This window comes from Hevea brasiliensis, chromosome 7 (assembly GCF_030052815.1).
Source record: "Hevea brasiliensis isolate MT/VB/25A 57/8 chromosome 7, ASM3005281v1, whole genome shotgun sequence".
In the NCBI taxonomy this organism is placed as follows: Eukaryota; Viridiplantae; Streptophyta; class Magnoliopsida; order Malpighiales; family Euphorbiaceae; genus Hevea; species Hevea brasiliensis.
In genome coordinates, this window is record NC_079499.1 from 9,155,567 (window position 1) to 9,168,477 (window position 12,911).

Here is a 12,911-nt window from a genome sequence, read left to right on the forward strand (position 1 = left end):
CTGTGGAACATGAAAGTGAACAGGTTGTTGAACCTGAAGTTGAACCTGTAGCTGAAGCCCCTGTTGAGCATATTAGTGAACAGGTTGTAGAACCTATAAGTGAGCCAGCTATTGAGCTTGAGAGTGAACAAATTATGGACCCTACAGTTGACTCTACACAGAAAAAGGAAGCCTCTCTAAAGGATCAACGAGAAAGTGCTCCATCTCAACCTTCTGCAGCTACCGCACCTCTAGCCAAGAAAGGTAGAAAAAGATCTAAGTCTACGGTGTCTAATCCATACCAGACTCTAGCTGCTGCCCTTCAAACCCCATTTGATGAGGATGAGCCACAGGAGCATGAGCATTTAGCTGACCAAAGTTCTCAGCCACCTGCTGCTAAACCTTCCAGGAAGAAGATAGTGCCTTCCAAAGCTATTCGAAGGAGCAAAAGACTTAATGATTAGAAAATAATATGGATTTTTAGTTTCCTATCTGCATTTTTAGTTTACTAGTATGTTTACTACTATTATTGACTGATCTTTCAGTTTGCTACTGTTTACTTTACTGCTTTTAAGTTTGGGCTAACTTGATTCTTTTTTGATTAATATATCCTGTTTCCTTTTTGGATGAAGACAAAAAGGGGGAGAATAGAATGGATATGTGCTTATACTTTGAGAAGTATGTTTATGTGCAAATTATTAAGTTTAACATTTTGCATATTGAAATTGTGAATATCTTATGAACATGCTTTGTAGCATAAATTCAGGGGGAGTTTTGTATAACTGACAATATTTTTTTAACTTGTGTGCATATATTTAGGGGGAGTATTTTCCGCATACTAACTTGCTTGGTTATACATCAACTTACGCATACTTTTATTTATTTTTGATTGATGATTCAATTGAGTTTTGTCATCATCAAAAAGGGGGAGATTGTTGACCCCGTGTAGCTCAAAATGAGAATTGATTTTGATGATAACAAAACTCAAACAGAATCTATCTAACTCAACTTTAAAGTGATGTGTAGATTCTTTCTCTTATTCATAAAGAATCTTTGAAGTTGCATCTAAGGAGGAAGAATACTCAAAGGCATCTCAAGACAAATCCAAGATGAGAAAGAATAAGATTATGAAAGCCAAGACTCAAAGTAAAGGTATGAAAGTCATAGAGTTAGAAATTGAGTCCTAGGACTTGTGTAAAAAGAATAGATGAAAGTTTAGTCAAATGGAGCTCAAAATTAAAATTTTCTTTTAATTATTTTATAAAATTTTCTCTCATCATGACCTTGGATATTACTATTGGAATATATATATTTTTCTTAAGGTCTAAATCAGATTTTTTTAATATTACAATTTGAGACAAGCAACTGGTAAATTAGTTCGCTAACTTGTTTGTTAAAATATTAGTTTGCTAATGTGTTTGCTAAAATATTAGTTTGCTAATTAGTTTACTACTGTCGCCAAAATTTAATTAGTTTGCTAATTAGTTTACTACTGTCACCAAAATTTCATTAGTTTGCTAAATGATCAGAGTTGCTCAACTTCGCACAAAAAGACAAAACAATGGCTATTTTTCCTAGAACAGAGTGTATAACTTTCCAAAAAGGTTTCAAACGATTTAAAATGATTTGGGACTATAAATACACTTTCTTTACTTCATTTTATTTTTGATGAAAGCTTACATTTGCACTCCAATCTTGATTTTTCATTTATTGCTTTCATTCAAGAGCTTTAAAGTCTTTGAGCTACCATTGACAAATTAACTCATCTCTTCTTTATAGTTTGATTTGTATTGAGTAAGAGTGAGTATTAAAACATTAAATTGCATTTAAGAGAGGTTGTACAAGCACCTATTGAAGCTTGAGAGTGTGAGTGCTTGAGATATCACTTGTCAAGGGTTCAAGCTATCTTGGTAAAAGCTTGGGGTTGAAAAAGTTATAAAGGGCTTTTGGGCTCTTGCCTTTAAAAGAGCAAATAGTGGAGAGAAGACTCAAAGAGTGTTCTTTGAGAGAGTGGATGTAGGCTAGTTAAGCCGAACCACTATAAAAATCATTGTGTTTGATCTCTCTAACCTTAATCTCTTTACTTTTGTGTAATTTAATTTCTCTGCATGATATTGAGTGTTAATTGAATAGATTGAGTTGATATACTTGAGGATATATTAAGTAGGTTGAGAATTTAGTTGAATATTTTGTGATGCATGTTATGTTAAAAATCGGTTTAAATATTGATTGAAACTTGAATTGCAATGTAGGGACACATCATTGAAATACATATCACTTTCATTATATATAAAGGAGCACCTAGTTGAACAGAGCCACAATTTTTCATTAGGCTACAAGCAATGGTCAAAAAATTATTTAAGTCCAATTCACCCCCCTGAACTATTTTGGGACAACAGTATATCTTTTTTCTAAGGAAAATATATAAATTGTCTGCATCAAGTTTTGATTTTTATACTTTAAAAAATATATTATTAAATTTATGTATTTTATTTTTTTTTAAATAATTTAATTATTCTATTAAATTTTTTATTATTCATGTTATTTAAATTAATATTTAATACTTCTAGTTTTTTAGGAAACTAATTAATTAATTTTAGAATTTAGAAAAAAAATATTATTTAATTTCTCTATTTTAATAAATTAATTAGTTGATTTATTTATTTTAAAAATAAATTGTCTGCATCAAGTTTTGATTTTTATACTTTAAAAAATATATTATTAAATTTATGTATTTTATTTTTTTTAAATAATTTAATTATTCTATTAAATTTTTTATTATTCATGTTATTTAAATTAATATTTAATACTTCTAGTTTTTTAGGAACCTAATTAATTAATTTCAGAATTTAGAAAAAAATATTATTTAATTTCTCTATTTTAATAAATTAATTAGTTAATTTATTTATTTTAAAAATATATTATTAGATAAAAATAAAAATTTTGCTATGTAGCGATTAAATATGAATTTTTATATATTTATTTTAAATTTCAATTTCTTGGACATATTTTTATATTTTTTTATTGAAAAATAATTTTTCTTGATTATTAAAATTTTAAAAAATTAATTAATTTTTTTATGTAGACAATTTGTGTCATTTTTATCAAAAAAGAGAGAAAAGAGTGTGGTTATAGAGGGAAAAAAAACTTGTAAAGAGATATAATATAGAATAAGAGAGAAATAAGGAGAGATAATTTAAGTAATTTAAATATAAAAAATAATTATAAAATTAAATAATTAATAAATTAAATTATAAATGATAACTATTATATTTTTTTTAAAATGTGGAGATTACTTAATTAATTTAATTATAATTAAATAATAATTTAATTAATATTAATTAATAAAAAAATTTAATAAATAAAATATAAAATTAAATAATATATTTTTTAAAATATAAAAATAAAATAATTAATTTCATTAAAATATAAATAATAAATAATAATTTAGACTTTTTATATCATTGAAAAGTAGCTAACCTGTGGTGTCATACAGCTACCAACGGAGTTTCGAAGAAAAAAAAAAAAAAAAAAACCAACAAGAGTCGGCAAGCAGTCAAATCATGCGGGTTTAAATACACATCCAATTACTTAAATTATAAATTATTTCAAATTTCATTTTATTTAGATAAATTCAAATCATTTTAGATTTTAATTTTCTTTAAATTATTTATTGAATTTCATAAATAATAATTTTAAATTAAATTTGACATAATTTATGAGTTGTATATTATTTCAAATCAACATTTATTAATTTTTCTAAAAACTTAATTTTTGTTTTTAATTTTTAAGTTAAAATTTAAATTAATCAAATTATTTTCAAAATTTAAAATTATTGCATTAATTTTTATTTTTACAAATTTTATAAAATTTTATGTAAATTAAAATAAATTATTAATTTTGAATTACATACATCAAAATAAAATTTATTACCTCTAAATTAAACTATTGATTACCTAGTGTTTATGATTTGATGCGGATATAATGATGAATCATTTATTTTGTTAAATTTCATTAAAAAAAAATTCTTTTACTGACTCAATAAGAATTCTTCTTCTCCATATATATATATATATATATATATATATATATATATATATATATATATATATATATATATATATAATTTTGCATTTTGGCATTTTAAAATATATTTTTTTAATTTTAATAGCATGATACCTTAATTTTATTCAACTTATAGCTTAATTACACTCATGTAATTATTGGAGAAGTTCCATTTAAATTATTTTTAACTTTTTATCTAATTTAATCAAGAAGGTTCAATTTAAGCTCAATTGAGTTTATTTATTTTTGGGTTTAAATTAAAAAATTTAGTACCAAAATTAAGAAATTGAACTCTTGATTTTTTATTTAAATTAAGAAATTTAATTCATAGATTTTAATTTTTAAATTAAATTAAACTTAAATAAAAATTTTAGAAATTTCCAGGTTTGGTTGCCGAAAGTCAAAAGTTTGATAGCCGAAACTTGCATTTTCTAAGAAAATCTAGAAATTTTCCAAGTTCAATAGCTAAAGTACCAGACTTCGGCAACCACAGTGACTATTGTCCAAAATGGGCACCTAACATTTCAAGGTTTGACAGTCGAAATCCAAGGTTCCAGTAGTCGAATTTAGTTCTGCCCTCTTATTTTCTCCTTTGATTTTAAAGTTTTAAAACCTAATTTCATGGATCCTAAGGGCCTAGAATAGGATGTTTATGTATAGAGTTTTAGAGCCTTGTATAACACTCTAGGGTTCGATTTTATAGGATCGGGCTTGAGGGATTCGGAAGAGTAAGGATCTAAGGATAGCTCCTGTTCAAGTAAGGAGGTTGATAGGCTACAAGAGGTGAGTAACTCTAACCTTAATAAAATGAAACTATTTATAGGTAATTAATGAGCATCCTCATGCATCATGTCATATTTATTTAAAATGTATATATCTAGAACACGAAAATATTGCATAATTGCATAAATTGCTATTGGTGTATTGATGGATATTGGATGACCCATTACTCCTCCCATGTTATGTTATATAATGTTACGTATGTTATGGATCCATAAATAAATACTAAGGGGAGATCTTGACATTGCCCTTCAAGGGAGATCTGATAGTTGCCCTGGGTACATGACACATGTCATATTTAAACGAAAAGTTTGGGGAGTTATTGGTGATAATGTCTATCTTATGTGAAATATTTGTGATGTAAAAATCCATGTGAATGATGCATTACACATGTCTGAATGAATGATATAATTAATGATGATTAGTTTACTTACTAAGCTTGCATAAGCTTACCCCATTCCCCTAACCCCTAGGTGCAAAGTTGCAGGACTAGAAGAGTTCTTCAAAGAGAGAGCTTCAAGGATTGTCTTAGCCCTTCTTTATGTATGATGTATAGGTAGATGGGCTTGTAACTTATAAATGGATAGTACTGTATTGGTGATTTAAGAACAAATGTAATGATTGTTGTATAATGATGTTTATATTGTGTAAACCCTTTTAAGGGTATGCATGTTGAACTATTATACTTTGAATCTTATGTATGTTAAGGTTCAAATTATGAACCATTACTATGTTTTAAATGTTTATGTATGGATAAAAAAATCAAGGTGTAATGGTTTAATATATATTAAGATGGTGAGATGTAGGAATGTATACATGTTTCACAGGTTTCAGGCTTGCTACGGGTTCCAGCGGCCTTAAGTTGACTCGATTCCTAGTACCAGTAATAGTCCCTAGTTTAGGTCATTACATTAAAGATATGAAATAATTTAAGACTAACTAAATTATATGATAATTGATTATGAGATCACAAGCTAATAGTTATTTTTTTATATATATTAATAGCCATCAATAACCTTTTTATTACTATTACTCCATCCATCTATAAATAATAGTCACATTTGGCTTTTTATTTTATCTAAAATTATCTGCCACATGTAGAAGACCAAGGAGAATTAATTATTTTTTTTTCTAATCTCATCCTTTATCTCTATAAAATATGATAAATATTTATACAATTTTCTAGAACTAATATTATCACTTCATTCTTAATTAAACCAGCTGTTTGTCACGTTAATATTCATTTCTTTAGATTTCCAAGAAATGGCAATTAAGTAAATTATTATTATTATTTTTTTTATGAAAATGAGTTGTCCAATCGTTTTCTTAATCACTGTAAAAACTCCGAATATAGCTATTATTTATGGACAGGGGGAGTATTGTTATTGTTGTTATCTACTAAATTATTTTTAATTTTAAATTATTATTATTATAATTATTATTTATTATTATTATTATTATTATTATTATTATTATTATGGAGAATGATATGTTGTAAATAATGTTTTTGCATAAATAAATTTATAAAAAAATAATATAAATAATTTTTAAAATTACATTTAATCATAAAATGTCTTAATTTTTAAAAATCACATTTTAAAGAAAATAATAATTTAAATAATAAATGTTAAGGTATTGTTATAAATAATAATGATAATTAAAATAAAATAAAAAAGAATTAAATAATAATTAGTATAAAAAAAAGTTATTTATAGAAGGTTAAGCTCTATAAAGAAAGTGCTACATAGCATTCCCTTTGTTAGGGGTGGCCACGGTCCGATTTTGAACCGGAACTAAACCGGAACCGGTTCGGTCAAAACCAGACCAAAACCGATCAAAATCGGAATCGGCTTCGAACCGGACCGAAACCGTCCTTCTACGGTTTGGTTCAGGTTCATATTTTTTAAGAACCGTGAACTGGTGGTTCCGAACCGGATTGAATCAATAATTTCAAACCCGAATAAACCGGAGATTTAAATATAAAAAAATTCAATAAATATGTTACATTACTCTTAATTCATTTATATATATCATTAATTCTCTACACAATTATTCTTTGCATTTTCTTCAATTCTTAATATTTTTTCAGTTTTTCTCAAATTCTCTAAATAATTATTTTCTACACTCATTTTAATTTCCAATACTCTTTCAATTTTCCTACTTTATTATTTTATATACTTACTGAAATTTTCAATACTATCTCAATTACTTTGTTATTACTTTAAATCCTCAATAAAATTTTTAATACCTTCTATTTTAATTTTTTTTTCTGTTTTATACTTTTTAATTATCAATTATTATATAATTTTTTTAAAAAAGGCAAGTAATAGAACTAGAAATTTTTATTCTTCTAAATCCTAAAAGGATATTTAGCCAAAATTAAGTTCATACAATTTTTGCTAATTTCTTTAAAAAAATTAATTTCATCTCTAGTTTTTTAATCAGGTTCAATTCTTTATTTATTAAATTTTTCTTAAAGATAAGTTATTTTCTTTCTTTTTTTTTTTCTTATTTTATTTTGATTGAAAGATTTCTAAGAAAAATTAAAATATTTTTACAAATATAACTTAAATTTTGAATCAATAAAATTTTTCTCTAATTTTTTTTGTCTAAGCTACCCTTAAACCATCCCTAAACCACTTCCAAACTATCTTGAACCGTTTTTTTTTTTTGGAACTGTTCTTCAAACCTTTTTAAACCGAGGCTCAAACCGGAACCGACGGTTCAAGAACCGTCTTCCAAACCGTCCCCTGACGGTTTGGTTTAGGTTCATGATTTTATTGAACCTAAACCGGCGGTTCAAGAACCGTAACCGACGGTTCCTGAACCGTGGCCACCCCTACCCTTTGTAATACTTTCCTACTTTATATTTATACACACACACACACACACACACACACACACATATATATATATATATATATATATATATATATATATATATATATATAAAGAGATATATAAAGAGAGAGAGAGAGAGAGAGAGAGAGAGAGAGAGAGAGAGAGAGAGAGACCTATAAGGCATTTAAAAATAATAAAAATTTATGATACTAGTTATAATTTAATTAATATTAACCTTTTTATTGTCCACCATAATTATAAAATTATGTACTTAATTTCTTCTAATAAAAAAATTATAACAATAGTTACAATTTAATTAATACTAGAAAAATTAAAAGTTATAGTCATAAACTATATAAATCAACATCACAAATAAAAAATCAAATTTGTTACCTTCTTAGAAGACACAATGTTCAACTAAGATTTTCTCTCAAACTTGTCAAATAATATTTTACTAACTAAGACATTAGAAGAAGATGAAAAATAATCTGCATAAATATTATTAAGGTAATTTTTATCTTATTAAAATTTATTTATATACATTTTATTGGTATCTTATGATTTATTCTTTATACTCATTTTCAACTTATATTTAATCTTCATATTTTTTTATATATATAAAAGTCAATTTGCTCTTAAATTCTACGTTATGAATGGATTGCCAAACATTTACTTTCATCTAATTCAAAAGCACATTCATCTTAGCTGACTAAGCTTGTCACCTCTGAAAAAGGAAAATTCTCAATAAATTTTAAGGATTTTGTATATTGAAAAAGTCAAAGAAGTGTTAAGAAAAACACCTTTTTAAATATATTAATTAAAAATATTAAAAAAATAATTTAAAATAAAATTTGATAAATATAAGTTATAAAAATATTAAAATAAGAAAATAACTTTTTTTTTTCAAATAACTTTTTCTTAGGAACATTAGCAATTCCTAAGAATAATCATATCCTCTAAGCAGGATTGAATGGTAATAGTGAATTAATCTGCTATTTTCATAGATCACTGGCTGCTTTTCACCACTTCACTACAATAGGACTCCTAACATAATGCTGATTATCAGACCAAATCAACTCTCCAAATACATAATCCTTTCTTGCAGACGATTGTTTGCTTTTCAGGGTAACTCTAAAGCTCTTCTCTTCCCCAATCTTGTTGAACTTTAACACCTCTGGCTCAACAGAAATGGAAAACCCACTTGGTTTTATGATACGAGCTTTGTAAGTAGTTGGACTACTGCCAACATTTTTAACTCTTCGAGTGAATGTGACCGTGCGATTGAATTTAGGGATGGTGGTGGAAGGGTAATTGAAATTGGCAAGATTAATGGCCTTGGAGGGGCATCTGTAGGGAGTCTCTGAGAATGATAAAATATCGGTTGCGTTATACCCCATGGCGCATAGAAAGTTGAGGTGATCATAAACAGACAAGTCATAAACCAGCCCTGGATCCATAGCTTGGTTTGGTCTGATGTGTCCTGCTCCATGGCTGAATGGAGTTGCCTTGGTGTAGAATGCATTCAGAATTGGCTCCCTGTTATTGTCCTGGGTCATTGCTGCCAAGTACAGGGAGAAGTATATATAGGCATTGTAATGATTAATGTCTTTCTAGTATGTGTCTTTCATGTGAAACCAACAAATCATTGAATCTGAAAGGTAATAAAGGTTCAGTGTTCACCACTCATCGGTAGTCATAATTGCTGATTTAATTGCTGCAGGACTCCAGGTCGGATGCAGAGTTCTTAGAAGGCCAGCAATGCCTGAAACATGAGGACATGACATTGAAGTGCCTGATACCGAGTTAAACAGAACTCGTCAGGTATCGAAATCTTCATTTGTAGGTCCTTCTGCTTATGTGTAGGCTGATATGATACTCACTCCTGGTGCGGTGATATCAGGCTGAAAATACATAGAGAAATGATTATTTAATTAGTATCTAAATAAATTGTTGTGTTTGAAGAGAAAGAAGACTAAATGGGTAGGGAAACCTTGAGGATCTCTGGAGCAATGGTGTTGGGACCTTTAGAGGAAAATGCTGCCATGAAGGGAGCTGGCTTTATGCCGATTTGCGTTGTTGAAGGTGTGATATAAGCAATGGGAGACCTGTAGATTTAATTGCAATTAAGAAATATACGTGGGCCTTGTACAAGAAACATAAGAGACTACAGAGATTTCATCTCACTTAATGGAGTTAATGTAAGCGAAGATAACGACACCATTGGTGTAATTGAGATGAGAAGCAGGAAGGATGTGAGGGTCAGCAATAATTTCATTGCCAGAATCCTTATCATTGGCAAGAACCATCCCAACAGCACCAGCCAGAGCAGCTTGCTCACCCTTGTCCACTCTTGCATTTCCCCCTCGGAGGCAGACCAAGATCTTCCCCTCTGCCTTCTTGGGATCAAGTGTTCCAGCTTTGCACAGCAGCCTGCAGCATTATTACATGTCAATGCAGATGGTGCCACAGAAAGAAAATCAGGAAAACTACGAACATAATTTGTTCAATCCTTACGCGTCTTCCACAGATGCATTAGCTGCTCTAGCATCTGAAGCACTTATAATTGGGAAGTACTTATCCTTTGGCAGGGCTGTTCTTGATAAACTTTCTCCCTTCAAAATCAAACACATTCGTATTAGTTCCTAAGACTAAACATATTAATTTAGCAGGAAAGGGAAACCAATTTAAAAAAAACCTTGAAGGTCATGTTGTTGCCAAGCGTAACATAACTGGGGAACTCCCTGTCCATGGTACTGGCACCAACAGTGATCTGCCAGGGTGCAAGATTGGAGGCAATAGCATCATTAGGACCAGAATTACCAGCAGAACAAACGAAGACAATCCCGTTCTTTACAGCATGGAAAGAACCAACGGAAAAATGGTGTAGGATCCCCTCCCAGTGACACGGACAGGACATCATACCCATCACTTATTGCAGTATCAAATGCTGCTTAGATATCTGCATCAAAGCACTCATTTCAACCAAATGGGGGATAACAGACCTTGTAAGCTGCAACTCGTGTTTTTGGTGAACCACCTTTCGCTGTTCCATTGCCTAAACCAAAGACACTGGCTCCTGCTACAAAATTTCCACCTGCTGTCGACAAGGTATGAGTTCCATGACCCTCTTTATCACGAGGCGAATCGAAGGTGGAATTCAGAGGACCAGCCACTGAGGCATACCCCTTGTTGAAGTATCTTGCCCCAATAAGCTTCCTTCATATATTCATACGAAATTTTCAAAAGAAAATGAGTCCAATACCAAAAGAAAAAACCTCAAAAACTAATCTAACAGCTTTTCAACTGAAAAAAACTATAATCTTCAATTTTCTTAATAAAATTCTACAGTAAATTGAATGTTACGTCAGAATCCTGGTGGGTTTCTCACTGGAATTGGGTATTTTAATTGCAATAAAAATGACCAAATTATGGCAATTAATTTAAAATTTTGTGAAGCAAAATTCATTATCATTGGAATAATTTACTCAAATCTGTATGAAGGGCTCAAGAATCAGTCCAAAATCCTACTTTATAACATGGAAACTATAAGAAGACACGCTAATATATGAAGTGCAATGTAACACTCTAGGTAAATCCATATCGGCACAAAATACGGGAGAGTTGCTGAGTTTATAAGTTGGTGGTTGGTACGCGTTTTTTAAACCGTCAGGGCTTCGGCCTAGAGCACAATTTCAGTAGTGGGCCGGGCCCTTACATTCACCAACTTATCAACCCAGCATCTCTCCCGCGTGTTTTGCATGTGAGATTTGCCTGGGTGTTAGGGTGTTACTATCAATTCAAGTCACTCATGATCGTGACATTTACTTGAACATCATTGTCCTTCATAAATGTCATGGACTCGTTGTAATATTCATTTTCTATTGCAGGGTTAATTCAATGATTCTACATTTCATCAATGGCAAATTACACTCCCTTCTTCAATGCTAAAAACAGGAAATTATAGCTAGATCTAATCTGTGCAAATTGAATTTATAATCAAATAAATAATTTACCAGTATCAAGGTTTCCAATAATTATATATTGCCCAAATCTTGCTTTCTTCCAGATTGAGTCGGAAGGAACTAATCCGTTTTGCTCGAGTCCGAGGAAGCTCCATGAATGAGTTGTGTGTAACTTCTTTCCTGTGTTCAAGAAGACTGAAACTACTTTTGGATGTTGTGCAATATCGGATAAGGATTAGCCCAATAATTAGCAAATTGAGAAGTTCAATATAAAAGAAACTGAGAGAAAACAGAGCAAGAACAGAGGAGTATGAGAATGAGAATGGTTTTAACTAGCTATTTGTGCAGCAACTTCATCTTCTATAGTTGCATCAAATCCATTGATGTGCCTTGTATAAGAGTAAAATATGGCATCTTGTGCGAACTCTCGGCTGTTCAAGAACGAGATAAAAGAAGGAAAAGCAATCATATGTGGAACTAGATAATTGAAAATCAGAATTTATACAACTCAAAAATCCATTAACCTTCCCAAGAATGATCCAAGAAGATCATAGTGAGAATCTGTCACAAGACTTTGATCAATCGAAGTAAATTCCTGGCCTTGTGAATGTGCTCCCAAGTACACAACATATGACTACAGAGACATCATACACAGAGGAACCAAAATTATATCTGCTCACATTACAAGAAAGAGGAAAGGTGCAAGCATAAAAAATTATCTTGTTAATTGGCAGAAAGATTGAATGCTTACCTTTTTGAAAGCCAAGGTTGGTCTGTGCAGTGAGGTGAGAATAATAAATGATAAGAAGAAAAGGGTAGGATTTAGTAGCCTCATTTCTTGCTGCCTGCTTTAGTAAATAATGTGCAAACAACTCTGCTTGTTCCCCTGTCTCTGCAGGGGCCTTCCCTTCTTGTCCCGCCTCGTCCAACCAAATCTGATCAATTTTTCTCAAACTTCTTCTGATCTCGATTTATATTGGACAGGGATGGAAATAACTTCTCCCCGCCTCAAAATCCTATAACCCACTCATTACAATAATATATTATTATTTTATATATTTAAATATTATAATTTTAATAAAATATATAAATATATTATTAAAATAATATGTAAAACTTATATTTTTAATTATATTTTATTTTTTAATAAATAAATTTATATTAAATACTAATAAATTAAAATAAAAAATAAAAAAAATTCTCTACAGAGAAACTCACCTTGCCTATATCCAATAGAGAATGCCTCATCTCGATATCTAACTTTTACGGGGTGGGGATGGGAGG

The 12,911-nt window shown here is 29.6% G+C and overlaps 1 pseudogene; it reads right to left on the reverse strand.

The window, feature by feature from the left end:
- Window positions 1-8,676: 8,676 nt before the first annotated feature.
- On the reverse strand, window positions 8,677-12,586 carry LOC110665801 (subtilisin-like protease SBT5.3; annotated as a pseudogene).
- Window positions 12,587-12,911: the final 325 nt, after the last annotated feature.